This window comes from Parasteatoda tepidariorum, chromosome 8, assembly GCF_982258835.1.
Source record: "Parasteatoda tepidariorum strain Cologne lab strain chromosome 8, Ptep-v5.0, whole genome shotgun sequence".
Taxonomy (NCBI): domain Eukaryota; kingdom Metazoa; phylum Arthropoda; class Arachnida; order Araneae; family Theridiidae; genus Parasteatoda; species Parasteatoda tepidariorum.
Window position 1 is genome coordinate 91,631,814 of NC_141762.1, and position 14,992 is coordinate 91,646,805.

A 14,992-nucleotide genomic window follows, 5' to 3' on the forward strand; every position below is an offset into this window, starting at 1 on the left:
ATTAAATATTTCAGGAGTGTAAAAATGTGGATTGATTTCAATTCGGTAATAAATTCAACAATTTTTTTTTATATCATCAGAACCATAAAGGTTACATCATTAGCACAATACTGGAACATAAAATGTAAATGACATATCATTAACCAAAACATCATACCTGGTATGTTTATACAATCCTTTTTCGAGTAGATCAAAATCATCGTCATCCCTCTGGACGTGATACGAACTAAAATTAAGAAGAAAAAAAATCAAATATACTTGTAATCATTGAAAGAAAAACTACTTACACAATTAAATGTCTGGGAGAAATAAAAAATATTTATAAAAACACATACACAACACACACACACATATATATATATATATTCACCGCTGTACTGAATGTCCGAAATATTTGTTATATCGAATTTTATATTAATTTATTCGTTAATATTATTATATTTATTTCATATATTTATATTTATTCTATCCTTTAATAACTGACGATAGATTAGAAGAAACATCAGTGTTTGGAGTATCGGGCAAATATATACCGGGCAATGGCACTTGACCTTAAAAAAACATCAGTGTAGGGCATACCGGGCAGTGGCACGTAACCTTAAAAAAACATCAGTGTAGGGTATACCGGGCAAATATATACCGGGCAGTGGCACTTAACCTTAAAAAAACATCAGTGTAGGGTTAAAATATCGAATAAATGTAATTATATCCACGAATAAATTCATATCAAATCGAATGTCATAAATATTTCGAACATTCACCAAAGCGACTATGTGATTGTTGACATACACCGGTGAGGGTCCGAATGTACTAGAATGTAATGAAATATTCGATCTTTCACCGACGTATTTGGTGTTTGTCGACATTCACCGGTGAAAGTCAACAACCACCGATTTCTGTCTTTCGCCGTGACATATATATATTCAATTTTTTAGCCCAACACCAAAAATTTACAAACCTATTCAAAACCCCTCCAAATGTGATACCATTTGCGAATTGCCCCGTAACATGACTGCCTGCTAAACATTTAAAAATTTCTTGTACCTTGAGTTAAAATTGTAGGAATTTTAAAAATAGTTATACTTACTCATTGATATCAGACAAATCATTGCCGGACATATAAGTCTGCTCATGTCCGCTGCCAACGCAGCGTTCATCTACATTAACTACAACCTCAACTACAAATTAGAAAAAAATAAAAAAATAAAAATACATTGCAATACTAACAAGTATAATACAATTTAAAGATATGTAATGCTGACAAAAGAATCTAAATGCCAAAAAAATTTCATATTCTGTATTGTCTTAAAATCATTGATATTGTCTTATTGATTTTGAATTTAAGTAAAAGTTTATGAAACATTGTAGTGCACAGCGAAGAATAAACAGAATTGTTAACTTTCATATTATTCTTTTATAAAGTTTGTATGAAACTTACTGTCTTTAACTAACCATATTATTATTTTACTATTTCTTATAAAAGTCTCTTTTTTTTTTAAATAAATGCTGCGTCTTTAAGTTCTTTCTGTAGTTGCAGTACTAAGTTTCTTCTGTAGATGCTTTATTTTATTTTATTTTGTAAGTAAATACAGTAAATTAACAATATACTTTTCTCTCTTTTTGAAAATATTTGCTTGTTAGAATAGTTTAATACTCTTAAATTGACATATCACTATTAAGTTGTATTTAAATTTATATATTTTATTAACTTTGAAAATTTTATTGTCAGAAATATTTTATCCATAAAGTGACTAGATGTTTCAAATGAAATACATATTATATTATTACAAATTCAGCTAATCCTTTTTTTAAATTTCTTTACTTATACCTTTTTTATTAAATATATTTAATTCCCATGTACATTTTCATCCCTATGAAGCCTCTTAATTATATGATTGACCTTGCCGTGCTTCGACAAAGTACTGGAGCCGGGAACATTATTACAATTAACTGCAAATATTTATTGCCCTGTTATTTATATAAATTTTTCAAAAAATGGTATAAATTTCTGTACGAAGTTATTGATGAAAATTTATTTTCAAATCACCAAATCTAAGACGGGCCCCGATTGTGAGCTCGCACAGTAAAGTTGAACTTTTTTTTGTATTTTCAATGAAACTATTGAGTTTTTGCTAGGAAAAAGTGGCTGATTTATTATAGTGGCTGAAAAGTGACCAAAACGAACATTCAATCATTTTTCGTTTATGAGAGAAAACTCGCCAACCTTCAAGTGAATTGTCGGTTATCTCGCTTTCAAATGCATTAAGAGCACCGAAACTTCAAAAAGGTAGATAAGTCTTTTGTCGCCAAGATTACTAAAATGCCTTTCATTGCCTAAGTTTTTAAAACGTGCTCTTAAAATACGCATTGTCACCAAATTAAAATCTATCCTTTATATTTAAAAAAGTTCATGGTAAACAAAAACTAATTGCAAATGTGTTATTTTTCACTCAATTAAAAAAAGAACTACACATTTTCATCTAAAGGACATACATTTGAATTACCTCACTCGAATTTTAACTATATGTATTAAGATATAAATGAATGTGTGTTTTATACTTACATAGAGGTCGAGGATGTTTTTTCAACTGGTTTAACCAGTGATTAATAATGGCTCTTTTATAGAGAGGAAACCTCATCCTCTTCTTAAGCCAGTAAGAAATCATTCTTTGGTGATATAAATCACTCATAATTAAACACTTTTTTAAAGCTTTTGAAAATCGCAGTCAAATTGACAACCTTTTCTGAATATAGCTCAAAAAAGAATGAGCATAAAAAAAATTTTTATGCCTTTGTTATAGTTCTTAACAATTACTATATTTTTGGCAACAATGTGCAACAATGCAATTTCATGCACAGTTCGCTGAAATTTTATTCAATTAAAGTATTGTTGCAGTTCTAAAGTAACATTTTTTAAATTTATTGTTTAAATTAAGTATGAAATCAAACATACACATTGTTAAGAAATTCTAAATGTAAGATTAAAGAAGGGGATATCTTAATACAAGAGACTGATATTCAAAAAAAAAATCTAAATTTTGTGCAAAAAACATATAAGAAATTTTAAAGCAAATGTAGAACCTATAGAAGTTAAGCTGACTTTAGTATATTTTTTTATTATAATTTCCTAATAAGTTTATTATGTTCAAAAATTAGAAATATCACTCAGGGATGTATAGAACTTATGACTGACACAATTTTATTTATCACACAATTTTATAAATAAACATCTAGGTGAATAATCTCTTGAAGTAACCTTAATAATTCGATTCTACAGCAAAATATGTTAACATAACGCCCCGTTTCATGAAAATTACTTTTCTTATTTAAAACATTTAAACATTAGTCATATATAGTTATAAATAATACATTACATTTTTTAAAAGAAATTAAAGTATTGAAGCAAAAGTTTAAAGAACAACTATATTATACACTGCAAGAAATTTAGAGTGCACGAATTAAAATTCTACAGGACAATTCCATGAAAGTGTCAACTTTAAAGCGAATTTTTTTTTTATGAATTGCATATTTTGATTTTAAAAATATGTTCAGAAATAGCCAAAGTCTACTTATTCATGTTTCATTTTTGATAATTTTAAGGTTTTTTGAATCTAGCAGTATTCTAAAGTAATCACATGGCTAGCAAGTGAATTGTTCACATTTGTGATGAAATTGTTTTCTTGAAAACACTTATAAAATAAAATAAATGTATCTTTCTTTTGCAATATTTTGATAAAATTATGCATATAGTACAAAATTTAAACATTTAAAACATAGTCTTTAAGTCATTTTAAGTTTAATATATAAAATAAAAGAAACTTTTTGTTGTGTCATTCCATCACATGTTTTAGTATTTTTTTTCAAACTGCAACTACAAAATGAAAATTTGTATATTTTGGAATATAAAGCAGATGTGGCATAAGAATCAATGAGAGATTATAAAATTTTATGCATTTGATTATTAACTTCCAATAATTAATGTGACGGAATGACTCATCCTCGGCGATAGAATGACAAAACGAGTCCTTGAAAAGCCTATTCAAAAATTAGAGAATTATTTATTTTTCAATTAACCTAATGGCTAAAACAACTGTTGAAAGACAGATAGAATATTGAAAAGGAACAAGATCCCCATAATACGATGGAGAAAAAAAAGCCAGAGACAGAAAAGCAGATAAAAAGGCTTCCGCCACAAAAGCTGAACTTAAAAGCTTAGATGTTGTGCAGAGATTGTGTAAACAAGGAAAAAATCCAATTCTACCAACCTCTTCACATACAAATAATTTAAATTCCCCCTACAAATCTTGATAAAGCCGTAAAAAAAGTTGTACACTCACTTCCAAAATCACCAATAAAGTTAAAAAAATTAATTCAGTCTTAATGTGAGAAGTATTTAACATTCAACTCAAAAGAAACTAAATTAAGTGAATGTCGATAAGCTGTTTATTTTGGTTAAAAAATTTAACTGTCAAGATGATGTTAGTTACAAGCCCCCAGGTGATATGAAGGATTCAATCATAATACAAACTCTGACAGAGTAACGAAGAGTGCACTAAAAGAGCCTTTTCATTTGTTTAAAGAAGCAGATAATGATATAAAGTGTGTTTAATTTTTGTTAAGTGTATTTCATTAATACCTCACAACACATGCACCTATAAATACCACGTAAATGTGAGGTTGTTTTAAAAAACCAAACAAGGCGTTGGATGCTTCAAAACGGCACCTAATATGCAAAAGAATTTTATGATTTCATAAAGTCGAAGCAACAAATTGTTGAAGTTTTGTTTTTGTCCAGCTATTCTATTTAACCCTTTCGCGCCGACTGTCACAAATACGTGCCAGTATAAAACCGTATCCATCAGGGCAAAAAGATAAAACTGGTAATCAAAGTAATTCTTTAGCAGTTTATTTGTGGGCGGAGTTATAATTGTTTGATTTACTTAATTCACCATTACTTTGTTCAAAATAAAACTATTTAGTTATACCTTGAATTAACATTGATTATATGTGTGATTAAACTAATAATAATTAAAGTAAAAGCAAAGTAAATCTGTCAAATTAGAAACGACTACGTTTAAGTTACCGTTTTTTATTTAATTACATCCTGATTTTGTACTAATGCTTTTCTGAATCACCCGTCCCCAAGGGGTTAAGAGAGGGCAAAAGAGAATGACTTCAGCTGGTCACTTGTTACAGCAGCATTGCCAGAGACAAGATACGTGCACTAGACGTTCATGTAGTTGAGAAGTGAATCATCAAAATTAGAATGTTTGCTAATTTTAACCAAAACCAAGTATATGATTTGAAAGAAGGCCACTGTTTTGAAGAGGAAAACATGACTGAGGAGACTCTTTAATCACTGTCCCATATTTCAGAAAAGGAACATTTATATGTGGGTCAAATTACTTTGATAGACCATTTAGATGTTAAAGTACTAAAAAGAAGACGGGACAAAAATTGATTTATGCATAAATTTCCTGAGAAAGAAGATAAGATGTGTAATTGGCAAGTTAGATATAAAACTCTTCAGAGACAAGCTAATTTTCAAATTGTTGAAATATTTACTAAATCTGTTTATCCGTTAGATACACAATAATCCTGTTTATCTGTTACATTCCTTTTATCATTTACATATTAATAAAGCATTTTTTAAATGAAAACTTTCTTCCACTAAACTTTTTGTCATTCTGTCACGGTCATTCCGTCACAGCAAATAGATGCTAATAACTGCTAGCCAACTTGAGGTTAATTTTCCAAATTCAGATTTTACATTGCTTACACATTAAAAAACAGTTCAGAAAAATAATAGCTGCAAAATTCACAGAAACTACCAGTTTTAAGCAGCATGCCGAAAGCTTGGTTGCCAAAATGTCATTCCGTCACACAAATAAAATGTTCGTAAAATTAAAAATAAAAAAGATAGAAAATCCTTTTTTTTTTTAGTTTATGAATCGCATTATGCCAATAATAATGATATGCATGAGAAAAAACAATGTTTACTTGAAATTAGATGCATAGAAACTTAAATGAAATGGTATTTTCCAAGTCAAAATGTCATTCCGTCACATATGGAATTGCCCTACAGGAAGTATGACGTATAAAAAAGGCTAAATTTTGATTTCTCCACTGCTTCGCTAGTATTTGTTTAATATCCTCATGCATATTTCTAACATTTTGAGGGAAAAAAAGAGCGAAATAAAGCGAGCAGAAAAAACAAAAACGCCATCGAAATTTTTCAAATTCGCTCTCCGGAATGATTTGAACTAAAATCATGAAAAGCATGTGTATTCGTAAGAAAAAAGAAATAGATCAAGAAATCCAATTGGTTCTTTTTTTTTCATTCTGCCTTATTAACTTGTGATTTGATTTATTTCTATAATGTATTATTTTAAATATAATTTTGTGACCTCTTCTACTCACACTTTTCTCACTTAAGTTTTGCTGATGATTCCAAGTTACGGATTAAGGAGAATAATTATACTAAATATATGAACTCTGCATATATGTAGGTTTTATTCTCACTTAGACAAGTTAGGCAAGGAAAAAATGCTGATTTCTGGAATTCAATGGCAATTAGAGAAACCGTAAGTCGAGCCACATTAGAAGGAAGAATGCAAATAAGTTAGATAATCACCAAACATGTTTTTGAATAGAATCGTGATAGATGTAAAACTGGTATAGTAGTATGAGAAACTGACTTTGCGTAAGTTTATTCGAGATGAATTTAAATGCAGTTAAAAAGTTTTTGGAAGATCCTTACAATTTGTTCTCAACCTAGACGTGCTTCTTATGGCTTCCAAAAGATCGCATTCTGAAAAATTGTGAGTCTGTCTTGTAGTCAGGTGTATTGAAGCAGGGCAGTCTGACGCATATGCTTCTCGTTTCTTCCGCGCCAATCATTCCGTCATTTTGCAATGGTCGAAACATTTCCAAACGAGACAAACAGTTGTCCGAAAACAAATGGCTAAGGAATCTTTCACATCTAGGGCTATAGCTTTCCATTGATAAGACGATATTAGCCAGCATTGTACAATGAAGATCACACATGAAAGAATTGTAAGCCTAGGTACCACGATTTTGTTTTCTGTCTAAACAATTCTGGGGTGCACGATTGAAGTCGTATATTTAAGATAATTTGCAAACATTTTCGTATCGAGATGCACGTGAAACAGGTATAGTAATATGAGAAACTGACTTTGTGTAAGTTTACAGGAGGTGCATTTTAGACTTAAGTGCAGATAAAAGGTGTTTAGAACATCCTTACAATTTGTTCTCAAGCTAGACGTATTTCTATGGCTTTCAAAAGATCGCATTCTGAAATAATTATGAGTGTGGCTTGTAGTCAGACGTATTGAAGCAGGACAGTCTATCACTCATATTGCATTCCGTCATTTTAGGATGGTAGAAATATTTCCAAACGAGGCAAACAGCTGTACGAAGACATGTAGCTACGGAATCGTTCACATCTATGGTTATAGCTGCCATTGGTGAGACAATTTTTGCCAACATTGTACAGAGGCTACACATGAAAGACTTTTAAGCCCAGGTACCACGATTTTGTTTTATTTCTTCTATCCATACAATCCTGAAGGGCACGATTGAAGCACCGCCGTACCACCAGCATGCTAATTGGACTATGTCTGATTAGAACGACGTCATACTCCCGGATGAATCCAGGTTTGGCCCGCAATCCAATAACAAACGTTTAAGTGTTAGAAGGGAACAAACCGCACATTGCAGGCCACTAAAATCATCGAAATCCACGGAAAAAAGCATCGTGGTATGGGCATAAATTTCATAGGGATATCTTACTGATCTGCAAATCTACTAAACGGGTACGGGGATGGCAATATGGTAGGGGGATAAAGCTCTAGTCCTCGTAGTCAAATTCCACGCAGTCAGAAGTCGGAACATCTTTCGTTCTAAATAATGATGTACTCATAAAGCTGTTATCGCAACGACTAACTGACGAATGAGGGGATTGTCGGCCGACTCCCTTTTCGGAATTTAATAAAATTGATAGTTTTTGGAATGCCCTAAGCGGAGGTGTGTGTGCATGTGCGCCAACTCCAGCCATCTCCCGAATTTTAAAACTGATGGACAATATAAAATCAAGCATGTACACTGTGTATGCAAATAAAAAATGCTCTCATACCCTATTAATGCTGGTATTTCTGGTTTGTTTTAATCGTCATTTTTTTAATAACGCCAATATGGCTTCATCACACAATTTATTAAAATTTAATATTGTTTTCAACTCTGCTGTTCCTTATTTTGTATTATTACGAGTAAATATACTTGCTACTTTCCAGCAATCAAAGTGGCTTTTATCTGTTTTTTTTTTTACTGTCATTTGAACTGTAATTATTGAACAAACAGTTTTAGTTTTAAAATAAATTTTTTAAACTAGGAGGCTTCGCCCCCTGCTCGCTGTCGCTCGCCAACTCTAATTTCGGCCGCATTTTTCTGATTTTGTCCCACTGTGGGCGCCACCCTAATAATATGGAATTTGTAAAATAAATGTATACATTTTTGATTCTTGATGAAGCCCATCATTTTGTGTTTTCATCAGTGTTCAGAAGCTGAACAACTATAAGTTTTTATTTTATCACAAAATAATAAAATGTTTAAAAAACAAAGAAAAGAGTAAGAAAATGAGTATAGTCATAGAAAAAGTTAAAATTATAATATAGTATTTGTCAGTTAAAATAAAACTTTTTGCTTAAGTCAATGTTAACAATTCAAATTTCTCCGAGGCAATTCTAAACCTTAATTTTGTTCTACATGTCAGTATTCAGACACACAACAGAAGTTTAATATGAAGTTGTAATATATATATATATATATATATATATATATATATATATATATATATATATATATATATATATATATATATATATATATATATATATATATATATATATATATATATATATATATATATATATATATATATATATATATATAAAGGATCATAGTAATTATATAAGTAAAAATTTAGGTAGCATTGTTTGTTAAGTTGAAACACAATATTTTTAGTTTCGATGTCAGCAATACAATTCAATTTTTCGCAAAAACGTTTGTTTCCATTATTAAATTCAGTGTCAACAATTCAAATTTTTCTGAGGCAACTCTTAACCTTTAAATATTATTTTTTTATGTACACATTTCTAAATGTCAGTGTATTCAACCACAAAACAACGTGAAGTCCTCAAATTTAGCATGAAGTTGTGAAATGCATTGAAAGAGGGTCATAGCAATAATGTAAGTAGAAGTAAAGTTAGTACTGTAAAATTTTTAATCAATGAGCCAAGTTCTTCAAGAAGCAGTTGTAGAAGTAGCTGGAGCAGTTGTAGAAAACTAAACACGAGTTTTTTTATTTAAAACTTTTTATAGAATTTCTTTAAAAACACAATTGTTAATCTGGGCATTTGGCGATACAACACTTATAGACTTTGTAGAATTTTAATAATTATCTCTTTTGTATGAAACAATTATAAAAAAATCATTAAAATTTCCGCCAAACGACTCCCTCAAGCGCATCTATTAATAATAATTAAAAATTAAAAGAGAGCAATGAGCGTCTGTTGTATGGTTTGTAAATAAAAAAGCAAATCATAAGCTCATTTTTTCTTCTTTTTATAAAAGAATCAAAAATCTTTCGTCGTTCGACATTTTTTTCACAGTCTGGTAATTTTAATAAAATATTTAAAATCATTGCTTTCAATATTCCCCTTTATAAAAAATGCGTCGGTGCAATATGAAGGATTATAGTGTTCTCGGCTAACACATAAAGGCGTATACATAACTTTTATATTATAGTTTCTAACTTTGCCCCAAATATAACTTCAATATAATTGAACATGAAGCCAAGTCGCAAAATTGTTGACAAATTAGTTGGGGCACAAGAGGACCTAATTGTAATGGCAGTATTCCCTTTATAGTACAAATATATAGCACATAGCACGTCAGTAGGAAAAGTCATAAATTTATAGACGAATTATTTCAGGCACAAGGGGCTCTAATTATGATGTCAATATTTCTTTCCTAGTAGAAAAATAAAGTTCAATGATCTAAATAAACAAAATGGCCCATATCTTCTCTTAATAATAAACTATAATTTTGAAGCTACGTCAGATCTATTGTAATAACTTATTACACTACCACATTAAGTTGCAAAATTATAACAGAAATAAGGACCGCGCATTGAGGCAAAATTTGCGTCCCATTGTGCCCATTGGGCGAATGCTCAGAAATAACTTCGATGCTTGACGTCGATCAACCAGCGAGATGCCCATGATCCAGTGGTACCATACGGAGTATCATACTGCTAATTCGATAGGGTTCTGGATCAAAACCTTATTATTTGACTAATTATTAATTGCTTTAATTAATTATTTGTGTATGAAAACTAATTTTTGTTTTCTTACGGAACTATTCAATCCTATTGAAAACCTTTATTTTTTTACTGTATGATAATTTACAGAATTATTTACACTTTTACTTTTAATTACAGAATTATTCCATTCTATTGAAAAACTTTCATTGTAGATTCACTGCATATACCTGATGGCCAATATCTTCCCTATATGTTAACCTATAATTTTCTATCTTTGACCCAATTATTATTACTTTATACCTCTACACATGGGGTCAAGCTCCAAATTTATAGAAGAGTTAGTTGAGCGTAGGGGGACCTAATTGTAATGCTTTTTTTTTTTTTTTTTTTTTTTTTTTGTTTTTGTATTCTGTTTATGCATCTGAAGGCCTATGTTTTCCCCATATTAACCCATAAGCATGGCCCTATTTATTATTGCAATATACCTAAACACGAGACCAAGCCACATTGTTATGGATGGATTAACTGAAGCACATTAGGGCCTAATTGTAATGTTAATCTTCATTTTATGTGTGTGTTCTCTGCATATACATGAAACCTATTTTTCCAATATATTGACCCATAATTTTTAAAGTCCCATTTCTCATTGCAATATATCTCAATGCAATAGCCCAGTCAAAGTAGTTTTTTGGTTCAAACTGGTTCCTTAAAATCTAGAAATGATTTTATTTTACCTTGGGTATCAGAATAAGATGAGTTTGCCACGATTTTTAATATGAACTAAACATTTGAGAGCCAAAAAATTTCTAAATTTTTTTAACTTTTTACTTTTTTTTCCTCATAACATCTAAAAAGTCCTCCATACGAAAAATTTATTTCATATCGAAATTCAGTTCAGTAAATTCCATATCTAATGATCTACTGAAACATTAATTTTGGCTTTCGTGGTTTGATCAGAATCAGTAATCAAAAACGAGCAATCACCATGAAGTGCCACTCCCGATAAAAATTTTAAAAATGAAATGCTTAGAGCATCAAAGTCTGCTTTCCGAGATCACCAAATTTCATACTTTTGCAAAGCTAAAGCATTATAACAAGAAGAAAACTTAATCTTAGTTATTCTTAGTTATTCCTTAGTTACTCCTATATTTTGCATATTGCTAGAGGAATCTATTGGGTTTCTATAAAGGGGAGGAGTTGCTCTGTAAATCGTGGATGGAAAAAGTGTAGAACCACCCTGTTTAGTGCTATATTTTCACATTGAGTATGAGTTCACATGGCTCTCGTTTTCACACCACGGATTAGATTAAGTGTATCATTTAATGGCAAATTTATATTTGTACCAAATGGCGTCCCCAAACATCGTTATACAATCTACAGCAAAATAAAAATTATTCCTAAAAGTGGAATTAAAAAGATAATATAAGCTTTCATCCTACAACAAGATAAGCAGATTTTTTTTTACTACAGTAAATTCAATTTCCAAATGCTAAAAAGAAAAGGAAGAAGCAAAACAACACGTTGCGACAGATTTAGCGTTACCCAGGGTGCACCACGAGGAGGCCTGTCGCATTACACCCCATTCTTTTTTTTTTTTTTTTTTTTTTTTTTTTTTTTTTATTTCTATTTTTTTTTTTTTTTTTTTTTTTTTTTTTTTTAATTCTTTTTTTACAAAATTTAACAAGAATTTTTTTTTTTCAAAATGTAAAAAAAGAATTTTTTTTTTTTACAAACAAGACAAGAACTTTTCTCTTTTTTATGCATATTATACGTATTAAAAACAAATTTTCGTAAGTAGTACTTTTTTTTTTTTTTTTTTTTGCAAAATACGATGAGAATTCTTATCTTTCCTTTTTTTCGCAGAACTTATGAAACATATTAAAAACAAATTTTCTAAAGTATTTCTTTTCTTTTTTTTTTTTTTTGCAAAATATAACAAGATGTTTTTTTTTTCTTTTTTACATATAATTTTTTTAACATATTGCTAAGGGGCCGTTCAAAAAGTACGTACACAAAAATGGAGAAATTTTAAACCCCTCCCCCCCTTTCGTACATTACTGTACATAAGATCTTACTCGCCCCCCTTAGAGTACGTACATTTTATTAGTCTACCCCCCTTTTTCATGAAAATTAAAATAATTATGTTTTAAATAAAATTAAATATTTACTTAAGGAGTGTGTAGGATGAAGTCAAATTTAAATTTGGTGTATGTTTATAAAGTACGTACTTTGTATAATACCTCCCCCCCTCCCCATCGTACAAAACCGTACATAATAGCAAATCCCCCCCTTCGGGATGTACGTACTTTTTGAACGGCCCCTCTGTTAATTTTCAATATATATATAAATTAAGGACTGTATAAATAAAAATATATTCAATTAATGACGCGTCAAATCAAAAAAACCTTAATCCTAGAAACAGATTCTACCAGGTACAGGGGATCCTTCCAAATAAGTGCTAGGACTCAATGCATATTGTTTCTGTCTAATAAACTGTACACAAACTCCTTCAATATAAATTATTTGTATTATCTTGAAAAAAATCAATTCCTCCTTGAACCATAATATTTATGTCTTTTGGCGTGTTGAACAGTTATGTGATTAAAATTTCTAGAACCTTAAATTGGCGCTATGTTTTCATTCAATTTGAACCGTTCTTATCGTTAAATCAAATTTAAGAAATACGTTAATTTGGTTTAACTTACAACTTAGCGTCATATTAAAAGTTGACGCAAGTTTGAACCAAATATATGGTTTAGCACGCATCAAAATTCCTAACTGTTTGAGTACAAACATTAATTTGTAAAGCTGTAATGATAAAGTTTTCTGGCTTAAAGCTCATTATATTTAGCTATTATATAAACTAGAAATTATTGGGCATTTAAAAAAATTAACCTTCGTGTTCTAGGTTTTTTTTTCATATGTGAATTATTATTTAATAATTATTATCTTACAATTTTTAGTTATTATAGTATACAATATTTAGTTATTATGGTATTATATGCTTTCAATCCGCCGAATTTTCTAATTATGTTTGATAACTATTTTTAGAAGTAAAATTATTAAATAATCTATGTAAGGCGAGCTCTTATCGAAGTAATTCATTCATAAAATTAATACTAAATTTCCTTTCACTTATTTTTTTTATTACAAACGTTTTAGGTTTTTAAAAGAAAATTCATCTTAGTATTCTGATTTGTTTTTTTTGTTTTTTTAATTTCGATTTTTTTTTCTTCTTTTTTTATGCTTATAAAAATTAAAGAAAAATATAAATCTGTTTAAAGTACATTTACCATTAACCAGATGGTCATTTAATTAGAAAAAATTTAGAGTTTGCCGCAAATGAACGCCTAATTTCTTATATTTAGTTTTATTTTATTACATTAATTTAGAATAAAGTTTAATTGAATGGCGATAATTTTTTATTTTTCAATTTGCTATAACTAATTGTCGTTGGCTCTTGTTTGTTAACGTTGATTTATTTTCGAGACATTATAGCTCTTACATTTGTCTTAAAATAATGAGGGCAATTTGAATATTGATTTTTCTATTGTCTCTTTTTATTAACAATGAAATTAGGCACTAAGTAACTCAAATTTAATTATGTAAAGCTTTATTTTTGTTTATTTGTTTTTATAATTGCTATTATTGGGAATTGGTATATGAAAAAATACGATTGGTATTAGTGGTTGTGTGTTATACTATGCTATTCCAATTGTTGCTTTTTTTTCTTTATACTATCTTATTCTCTAAATTACGAAGTTTATTTTTATTTTAACAAAATAATTTACAATTATATGTTTAAGAGTGGTTTACGAAGCTCTTTTGTCAAGAGGAAAAACCCTGTTTGAGATTCTTAAGATCGAAATAAAGCTCTAGCTTTAAACTTTAGTTATTATCTTGCTTAGACGAATTGACTGGGCTTTTAAAATTGCCAAGTTGGCTATATTTTAATACTTAGTTAAAAATCGTTAAAATCAATTAATTCTCAATTTTGAATATTTTCATGAGTCTAAACAATTTTATGTTAGAGTAATTTTTAAAATATAACAAAAAATTTAATCACAAGCGCTTTTTTTTTATAAGAAAATTAGTTTTTTCCCCTCATTAAAATTGCTCAATTTTTTATTGCTCGAATTTATATTCCCGACATCCCCCGGGTACGTATTTTTTACATTTACATGCCAGATCACGCATATTAATTCAAACAGATACCGATTAAAAACCTCTGAAACATTGGCGAAAGGACAAATAAACGACACTTAAGGGCGAAAAATAATAAAAACTGAAAATAAAATCAATAACACTGGCGTGCAAAAGTCCCCGGCTAGCATATTATTATTTTAATTACAATAAAAATTCTATGTATTTTAAAAAAAATTAAATATTTTTTTAATGATAATGTGTAGTATTTTTAGATTCAATCTCTATATAAAAAGCTGTTTATACAAGCGTAATGCGAACCTCATTGTGCCTAAACTAGCATAGTTACATTTGACATTGTTTCAAGCTTGCATGGTTTAGTTGCAAATCATTTATAAACCTTGTTGAGATTGTTGATAAAGGTTGCTGCTATATTAAAATCAATCTTACAAAGCTATCTAGGTATTCACTAAAAAGCGTTAGTTCATCTCATGCCAGATCCTTCGA